This window comes from Pleurodeles waltl, chromosome 6 (genome assembly GCF_031143425.1).
Source record: "Pleurodeles waltl isolate 20211129_DDA chromosome 6, aPleWal1.hap1.20221129, whole genome shotgun sequence".
Lineage (NCBI taxonomy): Eukaryota > Metazoa > Chordata > Amphibia > Caudata > Salamandridae > Pleurodeles > Pleurodeles waltl.
In genome coordinates, this window is record NC_090445.1 from 1,421,567,487 (window position 1) to 1,421,581,724 (window position 14,238).

General features: G+C 45.0%; 1 protein-coding gene across 1 annotated transcript in view; it reads left to right on the forward strand.

Moving 5' to 3' along the window:
* LRRC38 (leucine rich repeat containing 38) overlaps positions 1 to 14,238 on the forward strand; it is a 413,986-nt gene that overhangs the window by 228,952 nt on the left and 170,796 nt on the right. The window lies entirely within an intron of this gene.

Consider the following 14,238-nt stretch of genomic DNA (forward strand, 5'->3'; position numbering starts at 1 on the left):
ACACGAATAAAGTTTGAAAGCTTTATTACAATCCCAAAATCAATGTCACAAATATGGTGCGCAAAACTAAATTATAGACATACATGAAAACCAAAGGCTGACTGAAACGTCTAACAAAATTTAGCCTACTAAACATCAATACTGTTAGACACTCCAAAAGAATAATGTACATTAGCAACAATACGATATGCACATTATTGTTAGAATTCAAAACAGATGGTGTTGATATCAGTAAATCATCAAAATACAGTTTAACATTCAATTCCAGGGTTCAGAGCTGGGCTATTCCTGACACTAACACAAATTTGGACTTGCATGTGTGGGAACTGGCTAACACATGCAGGTAAAAGCAAAAATAAAAGAAAGACAAAAATAATTTGGAAAAAATCTAACTAGGATAACTCACTACATACATATGATGGTGTAAGTAACTAACTAAAAAGGAAACAAGAAACCACATTTAACTATACCTCTCTCATGGGACAGCAGACAGTAGTAGTTTGTCAGACAGGACAGTCACTGACTTCCAGCATATGTTGACAGCAGCATCAGGATGGTGCAGAAAATGGGCTGCACATAGGACCGATCAACAGTTCAGGATTTGTTGGCCATATTAGTACTGAACCACACAACAAAATATGGCAGTTAAAACTATGATGAGGAAATCAATCAGGGGAACTAAAGAAACAGAGTGTGACAGTAGACTCAAACAGAGTTCTAGAGAGCTTTGAGAGAGGGGGAGGACTAAATCTAAATTCTAAAGTTTCTCACTAATTAGAAGTATGCACATTCCATTCATTGATCCTTCAGTTGGGCGCACTTAGGACGTCAGATTCAGCATCGAATCACTGCAAATGACACCACCAATGAAGTTACTCTTCCGAATCTTCTCAGCAAAAGTGCATTGCCACCTATAAAATGTCACTCATTTCTAACAAAATATTACATTCTATAGTTATTTGTTATTTGAGATCCTTTATCGCAGCACACAATAAATTAAGCTAATACTTTTCACATAAGTACTACAAGTTCCCTTGCCCTGTTCTAGAACAAATAGTGTAGCATTGTTGCTTCTAAAACATGTCTCTTGCCTACAATACAATAGGACAATCAACATTCACATTAGCATCCTAGGAAAACCATTCAGGTCAGAGGGGACAGAATAAATAATTGAATTTCCATTATTACTGCAAAAGGAAACTTTTCAGAGCTAAGAAGCCTTAATACTCATTAATACATTAATAAGCTTATTGTGCATTTCACAATTCATATCAAATGTGCAAAGCACATTATTTAATGGCAAACATTATTTATATCATGTTAAAACTAATTTAAATGTTCATTTATTTTTCTGCACACATGTAACTCAATAAAATTCATTTAATTCAATAAAAGTATGATTAATTCATATTCATTTGATACTTCAATTCTTAATCTACCTTTTAATAAAAATTCTTTAACATTAGCTCATTTTAGTACTTTCATTTAATAAAATACAAAACTCTCATGTTAAAAAGTGGTGCACAATACGAATGGTGGCCACATAGTTCACCATAATTCAAATGTGCACATTTTACAACTCATGCCACTTTCTCTGTTAGGTCTTTAAATGTAGGTTAATTCATCATCATATGCTAACTTCAATGCCACTAATTTATTTATAAAATATGATCTCTCTCAGCGGTATGAATGTTGTTGTAAAATGTTTGCATAACATAACATAACATAACATAGCATAACATAATGAATCACTGGGAATAAATCCTTTAAAGCACTTGATGAAATGTTGGACAGCTGCTTTTCTTTACAGCACAAATTTAGGAAGACCCTGTGGAGAGAACAAGCTTACCCGCTACTGTGCTTCAGTATGAGACTCCAAATTCCCGAGCAGAGATCTGTCCAAGTCAGCAGTTACGATGTTAATTAAAGAATAAATGGAAACACCACTAGCATTTACTTTTCTGTGGTCGACTACTTGGAGACTATCTGGAGAAGGAAAGCTTTCCCAATCTATAGACACTGCAGGCCAAGACCCAAAGAAGCCTGGCTACAGGGACGCAGGCAGCCTGAACGTTCTTATGTATGACTGCTTAGATATGAGAACTCAGTTCCTGATCAACTTTGACGCGCTTCAAGTGACACAGATCCTACTGTTAACTTCAGTCCATTCCCTATAAACTGATTTAAGTCGTTCACCAAACCAGAACCCCCAAAGGTCCGATTTTAGGGTTTTTCTTTATCGCGTATATTTTCCTACTGATGGGGAGATTAGGTTAGCACAAAGCTAGGAGTGAATTACTCTGGACATTTCTTTGACATTGGAACAACTGCGTCACAAAATATCAACAGAAGATTGTGCTTCCATTTTAAGCTTTCAGTTTATTTCATTTTGATGTATCTTGGAATTGGAAACCCATGAAGTATGATTTGGTTTATTTTGTTTACTTGTATCGCCTATTTATGCGCCTTCAGCCCACTTTCAAAAGAGGGTTTTTTTAGGGTTGAGGCTGCGAGAGCATGAGCAAGCGCATGTATTGCGCTTGTAAGTCTATGTGCAGTAAAGGACTTGGAGCCCACTTATCGATTACCATTTGTTGGCTTTTGTGTCTCTCTTCTTTACAGCCTTGTAATTCTTCACTGAAGTCCAAGTATCAATTCCGTTCCTCTGTGTGGTGCAGGGACAAAGTACTGATTGATTCAATGTTATCAGTGAGATCCGCTGATCCTGATGTGATTGAGGTACTATCTTTTTGTTTTTTAACTTCTAGTGCCCTGCAAACAGAAGGCTTGTGACTGGCAAAAATGTGCCCAGCAGCACAAACAAAGTTTTACTTTTTATAGCTAACTTTTTTTATTTTGCCAAGTCGTCTTCTATCACTTTGCACTATTGTTTTCTTTTGGTTGTGCTCATCGATGCTGTTCTCAAAAGATGACTATTATCTTGCTTTAAATATTGCAAAGCGACATTGTTTCTTGATTATGTGTAATTTCTGAAATGATGTATGAACACATAATTGTGCAGTACACCCCAATCTGCCACAATACAATACACCCTAATCCACCCCACCTCACCCCACATCAATCCACCCCACTCTAATCTAAACCACTCACCCCAATCCAGTCCGCTCCAACCCAGCCCACACATCCCAACCCACCCCAATCGAATCTGCCCCACTCCAGTTCGCCCCACTCCAAACCAAAACAATCTGCACACTCTGAAACAATCTGCTCCACTCCAATCCAAAACAAACTGCCTCACTGCAATCTTCCGCACTCCAATCCAAAACAATCTGCACCACTCCAGTACAAAACAATCTGGCCCACTCCAATCTGCCCCACTGCAATCATAAACAATATGCCCCACTCCAATCCAAAACAATATGCCTCACTCCCAGCTATCCCACTCCAATCTGCGGCACACCAATCCAAACCAATCTGCCTACTTCAAAATGCCCACTGCATTTAAAAGCAATCAGTCCCACTCCTATCCAAAACAATCTTCCCACTCCATTCCACCTCACTTCAATCCAATATGCCTCACTTTCATCCAAAACAATCTGCCCCACTCTAATCCAAAACCATCTGTCCCACTCAAATCTGCCCCACTGCAATCTGCCCCATTCCGATTCAAAAGAGTCTTCCTCACTCCAATCTGCCCCTCTCCAATCCAAAATAATCTGTCCCGCTCCAATCCGCCCCACCCCAATCTTCCCACTCCAATCCAAAACAGTATGCCCCATGCCAATCCTATCTACCTCACCCCAATGCAATACAATACAATCCACAGATTCCATCCCATTTCACCCTACTCCAATCCAATCTACCCTACATCAACCCAATCACCCGTACTTCAATCCAATCCACCCCACTCCAATCCACCTTAATACAATATGCTCCATTCCAATCTGCCCCACTCCAATCCAAAACATTCTGCTCACTCCAATCTGCCCCACTCAATACAAAACAAGCTGCCCTGCTCCAATCTATTTCAATCTTCCCCACTCCAATCTGCTCTACTTTAATAAAAAAACAACCTGCCCCATTCCAACCTGCTCCACTCCACCCTGCCCCACTCTAATCTCAAGCAACCCACCCCAATCAAAAACAATCTGCCTCACTTCATTTCACTCCACTCCAACCCACCTCACCCCAGTCCAGTCCACCCCACTCTATCCTAATTCATCCCACTCCAGCCCACCACAAGACACCCCACTACAATCTAGTCCACCCCACACCAATGGAATCCACCCCAATCCAGCCCAATCCACTTCACTCCACCCCAATCCAATCCACCTCACCACAATCCAATTCCCCCATCAACTTCAGTCCAATCCACCCCACTCTAGTTCAATACACCCCACTCAACTCCAGTCTGATCCACACCACTCCAATCCAACCCACCCCATTCCAATCAATTCCAATCCAATCCAACCACTCCAATCCACCCCACTCCAATCAAGTCCACTGTTCCCCGATCCACCCCACTTCAATACAACCCATCCTACTCCAATCCGACCCACCCCACTCCAATCAAATCCATCCCAATACACCCATTCCAATCCACACCACTCCAATCAAGTCCACTGCTCCCCAATCCACCTCACTCCAATCCACCCACACTATCCCAATCGATCCCACTCCAGCCCAATCTAATTGCCCCACTCCACTCCAGTCAAGTCCACATTAATCCACCCTACTCCAGTCCAGTCCACCCCACTCCAAACCACTTTAATCTGTCCCACTCCAATCCAGTCCACCTCTCTCCAATGAAACCACCCCACACCAATCCAATCCACCCACACCACTTGAATCCACCCCACCCCATTCCAATCCAACCCACCCCACTCCAATCTAATCTAACACACTCCATTCCAACCCAACTCACTCCAGTCCAATCCACCCCACTCAGTCCAATCCACCTCTATCCACTCCATTCTCCCCAACCGCACTCTAATCTACCCTGTCCCAGTCTAATCAACCTCACCCCAATTCAATCCACCCCACCCCATCCAATGCACCCCAATTCAATCCACTTCACCTCAATCTGATCCACCCAATACTATCCACTGTGGTCTGATCCCCCCAACTTCAGCCCCCCCAACATGCTAATCCGATCCACCCAATCTGATCCACTCCTCTCCAGTTCACCTCAACACGGTAATCCAATTCAGTTGGAGCCAGTGCCCCCTCCTTTGTGCCAAACTGCTATATTCAGATTTGTCTAAAAATATCTAATATTTGGCATGTCTATGCCTTCTGGTGCATAACAAAAAACAACCTCCTACAGACCCTGTCAGTATGCCCTCTGCAATCCACATTTGTGTATGTATTTACCTATTTATTTATTTGTTGATTTATTTAGAGTATCTTATAGGGCTTTCCTAGCCACAGCAGCTGTGAAACGGGCATGATAAGCTCAGAATGTTAACCATGGAGGTAAATTCTAAGCAGGTGTGTTTTCAAATACTTTCAAAATGCAAGGAGTTTCAGGATTTAGCCTGATGGAGTATGGGTAGAGTTCCAGAATCAATCAATCAATCAATCAATGACGTAATTTATAAAGCACGCTACTCACCCGTCAGGGTCTCAAGGCTCTGGGGGGGGAGAACTACTGGTCGCATAGCCATGTCTTGAGGCATTTCCTGAAAGTAAGTAGGTCCTGGGTCTGGCGTAGGTGGAGCGGTAGGGAGTTCCAGGTCTTGGCGGCGAGGTGAGAGAAGGATTTTCCTCCGGCGGTGGTGCGGCGAATGCGGGGGACGTAGGCGAGGGCGAGGCTGGCGGGGCGGATCTGGCGGACGGGAGTGTGGAAGGTGAGTCTGTCGTTGAGGTAGGCCAGGCCTGTGTTGTGGAGGGCTTGGTGTGCATGGGTGAGTAGCTTGAAGGTAATCATCTTTGATACGGGTAGCCAGTGTAGGTCTCTGAGGTGGGCAGAGATGTGGTTGTGGCGTGGGACGTCGAGGATGAGTTGGGCGGAGGCGTTTTGGATACGTTGCATTTTCGTTTGTAGTTTGCCCGTGGTTCCTGCATAGAGTGCGTTGCCGTAGTCCAGTCGGCTGCTGCCCGGGCGTGGGTGACAGTCTTTCTGATTTCGATGGGAATCCACTTGAAGATCTTGCGGTGTTGTAGCAGGAAGAAAAGACTGCGTTGACCTGCTGAGTCATGCTGAGTGCTGAGTCCAAGATGATTTCCAGGTTTCGTACTTGGGTGGTGGATGTGGGTGTGGCTCCTAGGGAGGCAGGCCATCAGGAATCGTTCCAAGCGGAGGGGTTGCTGCCGAAGATGAGGATCTCTGTTTTGTCTGTGTTTAACTTGAGGCGGCTTGAACCATCTAGTTGGTGATGGCGTGGAGTCCATTGTGGAGGTTGTTTCTTGCTGTTGTAGGGTCTTTCATGAGGGAGATGATCAGGTGGGTGTCTTCTGCGTAGGATACTATGTTGATGTGTTGGGATCTTGCGATGTTGGCGAGAGGAGCCATGTAAACTTTGAAAAGTGTTGGGCTGAGGGATGATCCCTGGGGGACACCACAGGTGGTTTTGGAGGATTCGGACAGGTAAGGCGGAAGGCGGACTCTCTGGGTTCTGTCGGAGAGGAATGACGAGATCCACTCGAGGGCCTTGCCGCGGATTCCGTCGTTGTGGAGGCGTGGTCGAAGGGTGTGGTGATAAACGGTGTTGAAGGCTGCGGAGAGGTCCAGGAGGATGAGCGCTGCGGTTTCGCCTTTGTCGAGCATGGTCCTGATGTCATCTGTAGCAGCAATGAGTGCGGTCTCAGTGCTGTGGTTCTTGCGAAATCCGGATTGGGAGGTATCAAGCGCTTTGCTGTCTTCCAGGAAGCGGGATAGTTGGCTGTTCACGATTTTCTCAATGACCTTCGTTCGGAAGGGGAGGAGGGAGATGGGCCGGTAGTTTTTGGGGTCATCCGGGTCCGCCTTGGGTTTCTTCATTAGGGCGTTGACGTTGGCGTGTTTCCAACTCTCCGGGAAGGTGGCTGTCTCGAAGGAGCTGTTGATGATGGCGCGGAGATGGGGGGCAATGATGTTGCTGGCTTTGTTGAAGATCTGGTGTGGGCAGGGGTCTGCGGGGGAGCCGGAGTGGGTGGAGGCCATGGTGTTGATGGTGTCTTCATTGTTGACGTGGGTCCAGGCGCATAGAGAGTTAACGTTGCTTGGTGCGTTGGGTTCGTGGCTGTCTGTGGTTGGCTGGTGGGTCTGGGGTTTGAAGCTGTAGTGGATGTCTTCAATCTTTCTACAGAAGTAAGTGGCGAGGGAGTTGTAGGGCTCCTGTGACGGTGGGGGTTCATGGGAGCAGGGCTTGGGGTTGGAGAGTTCTTTGATGATGCCGAAGAGCTCTCAGTTGTTGTGGGCATTGGTGTCTATGCGGCTTTTCTAGTAGGTTCTTTTAGTGGTGCGGATCAGCTGGTGATGTGTGCGGATGGCAGTCTTGAGGGCGATGTGGTTGCATTCGGTAGGTACAAGGCGCCATGTCTTCTCCATTCTTCGGCATTCCCGTTTGGAGGCCTGTAGGTCGGGGGTGAACCAGTTAGCCTTGGATCTGTGTTGGATGTCCGAGGGTTGCTTGAGTGGTACGAGGGTGTTGGCGCAGTCGTCTATCCATTGATGCAGGTTGGTGGCGGCTGAGTTGGGGTCCCGGGTCCTAGGAGGAGGTGCCTGGGCGAGGGTGGAGGTCAGATGTTCTGTCGAGATTCTGTTCCAATAGCGGCGGGGGGTTGAGTGGTGAGGTGTTGAGTGACCGGCTTCTGAAAGGAGAAATGGATGCAGCAATGGTCGGTCCAGTGGAGTTCAGTGGTGTGGCTGAGGAGACGTAGTTGCTGGCTGAGAAGATGGGGTTGAGTGTGTGTCCTGCGGTGTGGGTGGGCGACGTGACGATTTGCTTTAGGCCGAGGTTGGCGAGGTTGGCGAGTAGGTTGGTGGTGTTGATATCGTTGTTGTTTTCAAGGTGGAAGTTCAGGTCGCCGAGGAGGATGTAGTCTGTTGAGGCGAGGGCTTGGGCGCTGATGATGTCGGCGATGTCGTCACAGAAGTTAGGTCGGGCCCAGCGGTCTGTAGACCAGTGTTCCTCTGAGGGTGGTGTTGACGTGGATTTTGAAATGGAGGTGCTCGGCAGAGTTGATGGTGTCGTGGGAGCTGGTGGAGACTCTGATGGTGCTTTTGTGGACTATGGCGATTCCTCCTTCTGGTTTGTTGGTGCGGTCTCTTCTAGTGATCTTGTAGCCTTCAGGTATGGCTATGGCTATGTCTGGTTCCGAGGCCGGATTCATCCAGGTTTCGGTGAGAAATGCGACGTCAGGTGATGATGAGGTCAGTAGGTCCCATAGTTCGACTGTGTGCTTGTGGACGGAGTGGGTGTTGAGCAGAATGCAGCTGAGGTGGTTGTCTGCGGCTCTGTGTCGGAGCTTGGTGGTTAGCATGCAGGTGAAGTTGCAGGTTCTGCAGGAGAAGGGTCCTTTGGTGTGCTTCGGAGTGGACTGGAAGCAGAATGAGGAGCGTCCTGGATTGAGGGCGTGGAGGTCATTGGCTGTGTAGCGGTGATTGGTGGTGCGGGGGCCAGGGAGACTGGCGCTGGGCGCGGTCTGGGCATGGACGGGCGCACATGGGTAATAGGAGACCTTCTTGCATGTTTTGGCCTTTCTGGTTTTTGCCATTTCCAGTATTAGATTTTGTTTTTGTTTTTTCTCATTGCCCACTACCACATCGGAGTTTGTTCTTTAGGTAAACAGGGAGGAAAGAGTGTACCGCCAACTTTAATTCGACCCTTGTTTTAGTTTTGTTCATGGTGCATTATTGCATATACCAGCAAAGCAGATCGCTGGAGCAGGAAGGTGAAAGCACACACTTTTGGACTGGTGTTTTGCGATCGAACAATGGTTGACATGCAGAATGTTATGTTATACCATTTGTGTAGGATGTCCTTATGTCACACGTTTCTTATGATACAATTGTTCCAGTCCTGGAAGTGCCCATGACGTGGTCAGCTGCTTGATGAAATAGTGTATTCATGTGTGTAAATGTAATGTTACCTGGCAAAAAAAGGAGCTTCTGCCCTACGATAAATAATTAATTTCTCTTCCCTGCCACATTTAAATGTTTGTTTTCTGTAACCAGTCAAGAAGGCAAAGCAAATATAATTTTAATATTTTCACTGTTGGACTTTCTCCCACGCGAAATAACACGTTTGTTGTATTGTAAAAACTATTCTCAAGAAAAAAAAACTAATCACTATTCGAAGCAGCAAGGCAAAAACATGTCAAATTGCCAACTTCATGAAATAGGAATTTATGCTTCAAAGTATTTATCAAAGATGAATTTATCTGTCTAAGTAAGTGTGATTCACAACTCTTGCTCCAACCATTCATCTACCCATCCATTGTCCACCCATCAGTTTCTATATAAATATGTTGTCTTTGTGATGTGTCTAAATGTGTATATGCTTGTATATCTATCTGTCTATGTGTGCTGGGGCCTGAAAATTCTCTCTGTCTGTGTTCAGGTGGATAGAACCCTCTTAGACATCTTCTGACCACCAGAAAGGGACCCGACTTGATCACTGCTCTTGCTCTATGAAACACGTGCTCTGTATTTAAACCCTTTGTAAGAGAGTTTAGCTCCCAGTGACGTCCCACTTCATGTATTTGTTTGTCTGATGAAAGGAAAATGAGACTATATCCCACAGTCTCAAGTCCAGCTTCCTCGGTAAGTGAAGTGGCTTTATAGCACCTCCCTTTCCCACGTCAGAACATTTTGATCTTTGCAAAGAAATCTAATGAATATAGGTCACAACGTCTAAAGATAATGCATTGTAAGTATCTTAGCATGACACCGAATGAAAGAGGCTGATTCATCAGCACATGACTTATTTTCAAAAGAAAATACTTTTCAGAGGAAAGTGCAGGAAAATGACAAGGCTCTTCACAAAACGTTAGTCAGTCGATTGCCGCCTATAAAGTGTGGCCTGCTGTGGGTTCTATGGAACATAACCTGATTCAGTCATTTTAACAGCAGGTGAGTGAAAATACGGCATGTCCAGTAAACAACGAGAAGGAAGCAGTATGTAATTTGCTGCAGGCCACAGCCAGGAGAAAGATGAATGTCTTTTTTTTAGTATTATTTCTGAGAAAAATAATGCACAGCTGTATGGGCTCCCATTTAAAGAATGCACAAATCAGATTCACGCATATTAAAAGAAGCATTATTAAAAAAAACAATAATAATAGTGGTGACTGAGAGAAGCTCAATAATTTAAAAATACATGTATTGGAAGCATAAAAGCATTGCAGGAAAGGATAAAGGCATTTAAACTCTAGGGGCGAATATACATAGCGTTATAACAAATTATTTTCCACAAACGATATCTCTAAAACACTGGCTAATTTATAGCCCTGGAGGATAGCAGAGGTGTTCTCGAATAACATTAGAAATTGGGTTTGAGGGTTAGGATAAGCCATTCATTTCAACGTGATAACCTTTCAGCAGAGGTGACTGAGACAAAAACAATAAAAGAATCCTCAAGCGACATTTCAGTTCCAACTTCATTTCTTTATTGTAATTCTGGCTGTGTCATGCAGTTGGGAGCTGCACCAGCGAGATTTGGGCGGCAAGGATGATTATTGTTGTGCAAAATCTGAACCCAAAACCGCAACAAGCATTTAGCCCTATGCCTTCAGAATTATAGAAACATTGTGAATTATAGACAATGCAACATTAGCATCAAACACAGCCCTTGCGTGAAGGTGATTAGAGAAATCGGAAGTAATGACGCGTTAAGCTCTTAGGTGTCGTCATTCACCTTGGCACGGTAAAGGTAACATTATTTTTTAGAGGCATAATTTGGACTTGCACCCAGACCCACCCAGCTTTAGAATACACCTGATTACATTTCATGCGTTTTATTCACGTTGCATGGTATATGTACCCCTATCGGTGAAGAGCATTTTTTCCAGCTCTTGTGTTTCTGTAGTTTTGTTTTTGATAATACATATGAGTTCTGTATATTTTACACTATGAGTTGAGTCGCTTATAATTTGGGGTATCTCTAGGTAGTCATGCCCTGGCGACACTGAGAGCTCTGGAGCTGAGGGCGAAGTCCCTGTGAATTTCCTCCGGTGCCAGCCACAAGGGTGTCCAGACTACACGATCATTCAGTTCTTGGCCGCTCTGCCATCTTCATTGCAACTATGTGGCGAAGTGCTGAAGGAGAGAGACAGCTCTCCAAAACTGTCAATGCAAAGGAAAACGCATTGTTGTCTAGTGACAAGTGTCTCTGTGCCTGTCTGAGAGGTGATGAAGTGGAGGAGAGAAAAGAAAGGAAGTAGGTGAAGAAAGGGAGAATAAAAAGGTATAACTGAAGAGGAAGGAGATGATGTATGAGATAGGGAGAGTGAGGGACTTCAGAAAGTGATATTGGGAGAAGTAGGAAATAATGGCGGTGATTCTAACCGCCATGCGGTTACCGCCAAATGACCGCACCGCGGTCACAAGACCGCGGCGGCCATTCTGGCTTTCCTGCTGTGCTGGCGGGCGACCGCCAAAAGGCCACCCGCCAGCACAGCGGGAAAGACCCAGCAACGATGAAGCCGGCTCCGAATGGAGCCGACGGAGTTGCTGGAGTGCGACGGGTGCAGTAGCACCCGTCGCGAATTTCAGTGTCTGCTAGGCAGACACTGAAATTCTTTTTGGGGCCCTCTTACGGGGGCCCCTGCAGTGCCCATGACGTTGGCATGGGCACTGCAGTGGCCCACAGGGGCCCCGCGGCACCCCCTACCGCCATCCTGTTCCTGGCGGGAGACCTGCCAGGAACAGGATGGCGGTAGGGGTTGTCAGAATCCCCATGGCGGCGGAGCGCGCTCCGCCGCCATGGAGGATTCTCAAGGGCAGCGGAAAGTCGGCGGTACATCGCCGACTTTCCGTTTCTGGCCGCGGCTGAACCGCCGCGGTCAGAATGCCCAGCGGTGCACCGCCAGCCCGTTGGCGGTGCTACCGCGGTCATTCGCCCTGGCGGTTTTTACCGCCAGGGTTAGAATGACCACCTATATGTAGAAACCCTTTTTCCCATAGATACAGAATGGGTAAAAACTTTTGCTACATCTGGCCCTAAGTGTCTAATGTAGAGGGATACATTTCAGAGGAAAGTGTTGAAAGGGAGAACAGGACTGAATGAACACTCAAAAGAACACTGCTTAAGAAACCTTTGTACTGTTTAATAAACGAACTCATAGTTTCAGAATTGTTCAGAATCCAATATTTTCAGAACTGAAACATTTGAATTTTGCTGTTACTCGCTTATCTGATATTGAATAAAAACAATACTAACAAGCAATGGCAAAGTCAATAGGTCTAGATTATTTTGGGTAGTGCATGTGTTACATTTTTGTAGCGGCCGAATGTTGTGTGATATGCTTAAGTGCATTAACAGAAAACATACATGGAGGCACTCTAATTCTGGGGAGGTGACACCGTTTATCATGTATTTGTTTCTAGATCATACGATTTAAGCATGCTACATGCTCTTAAATATATATGCCACCGTTATGCTTGCTTGTCCACGTCCCCTTTTAGAGACCAAGCCATCCTTTTTATCTGACTTAAATCGCCGAATATAAAGGAAGGCGGCAGAGGGACACAACATGATTTCCGCACGATCTCACAAGTTAGCCACAAAAAGGAACTGGGTTTTAAATCTCCGTCTTATGGTTTACGAGTCAGACACAGAAATATCAAGTCATGTCTGCTTCCGGTCCTAAGTATCAGGGCTTTAAGTCGCTTTCGATGCTAGTTTCTGCTGTTTCGCCCACTGTCATTCAGAGAGGGCAGTTTTCATGTTTTTGCTCGACATGTCTAGATGGAGCTTACATTGTGCTTCTGGTTTGTCATGCGATAAATAGGTGCCCCAGCATCTACTTTTGTCCGTCCACAAGCTCAAACAAGGGCAAGCGACAATCCGAAATAAAAAAAAACCCGTAAGCTCACGGGAGCTTCATATCATTAAAAAACAGAGGCCACTTGCAGCATTGCAAACCTCTGGTACCGTTCGCTTTAAAACCGACGGCCTTATTACATAAAAACACCATTCGCCAGTGAGAACGATAGTTTAATGTTGGCAAGTGGACATGACAAAGTAATGCCCCTCTGTCATTGTGGGACAAAAATGGGCAAATCATGCATGTTTTCCCAGATGCCAGACCATTTCCCCTGGCACTGCATTGGTTTCCTAACTCGGGCCCCGATTTCAAGTTGCTGAAGCAGTATCCCTGGGTATTTGATCAGGTCTGATTATAAAGTAACATAGCTTAAAGATGGGGACACTGGCTCCAAATTATGTAGTTTGAAATGTCATCAGGGAGGTAATCAAAATGTAATTTAACATATCATGAGTGATTTAATATGTGAGGTCATAAGCAGTGCATGCTGGGGGCACAGGTTATAATTAGATCAGTTAAATATTATAACTGGTGAATATCAGTGTTTATTTCGTTTTAAAACACTATTTGTTATATGAATACAAGGCTTACCTGTGATGTCACTTTAACCGTTGTTTTTCAGTGAATTGTAAGTTTGCTAAGAACTTTGCCACTGTTTGGTGAAACTTCATATCTTTCCCAACAAAAAGTCTTATTTAGGTCAGCTCGATCTGGGAAATTTGTGGATGATCGGTCTAGGGGTTATGTGGGCTGAGAAAAACAGGGAAGTGGGTCCATAAACACACTTTACTCATGATCTGATTGGCTGGTTGCAGCCTATGGAAATGTTTATACTGCTGTTTTAAGACCCAGGACTTGGTCCCTGTGTCCTAACCAAGTCAAGTTAAAAAATACATAAGGAGTCACAATATAAGTATCCTGACTCCTGAAGCAGAATGAGTGGGTCACAGTGGGGCCCCACCTCCCTGAGATGCAAAAGGATTAATATTTAATTTTGTTGTAGTATTGTGGTAGTGTGGCGGCATAACAAAAACCCTTTGGGGCACTGTAAGACCATGGGGGTTGGCCAGCAACAGGGGCGTGCCCACCTGTGGGGTGATTGGTGCAGGCAAGACCCTGTGACCAACCCCACACTGCAAAAGGGCAAAGGCACTTAGTTAGATACGGTAACAAGATATTACATTACGTTAAAAAAAACCTAGAAATTCACTAAAAAAATACAAAGGTTAAACTGACAATATAGTTAGATATTGCTTTATTATTTTACTTTACATCAAAAACCCTGCAAAATTAGTTGAAGTAAAT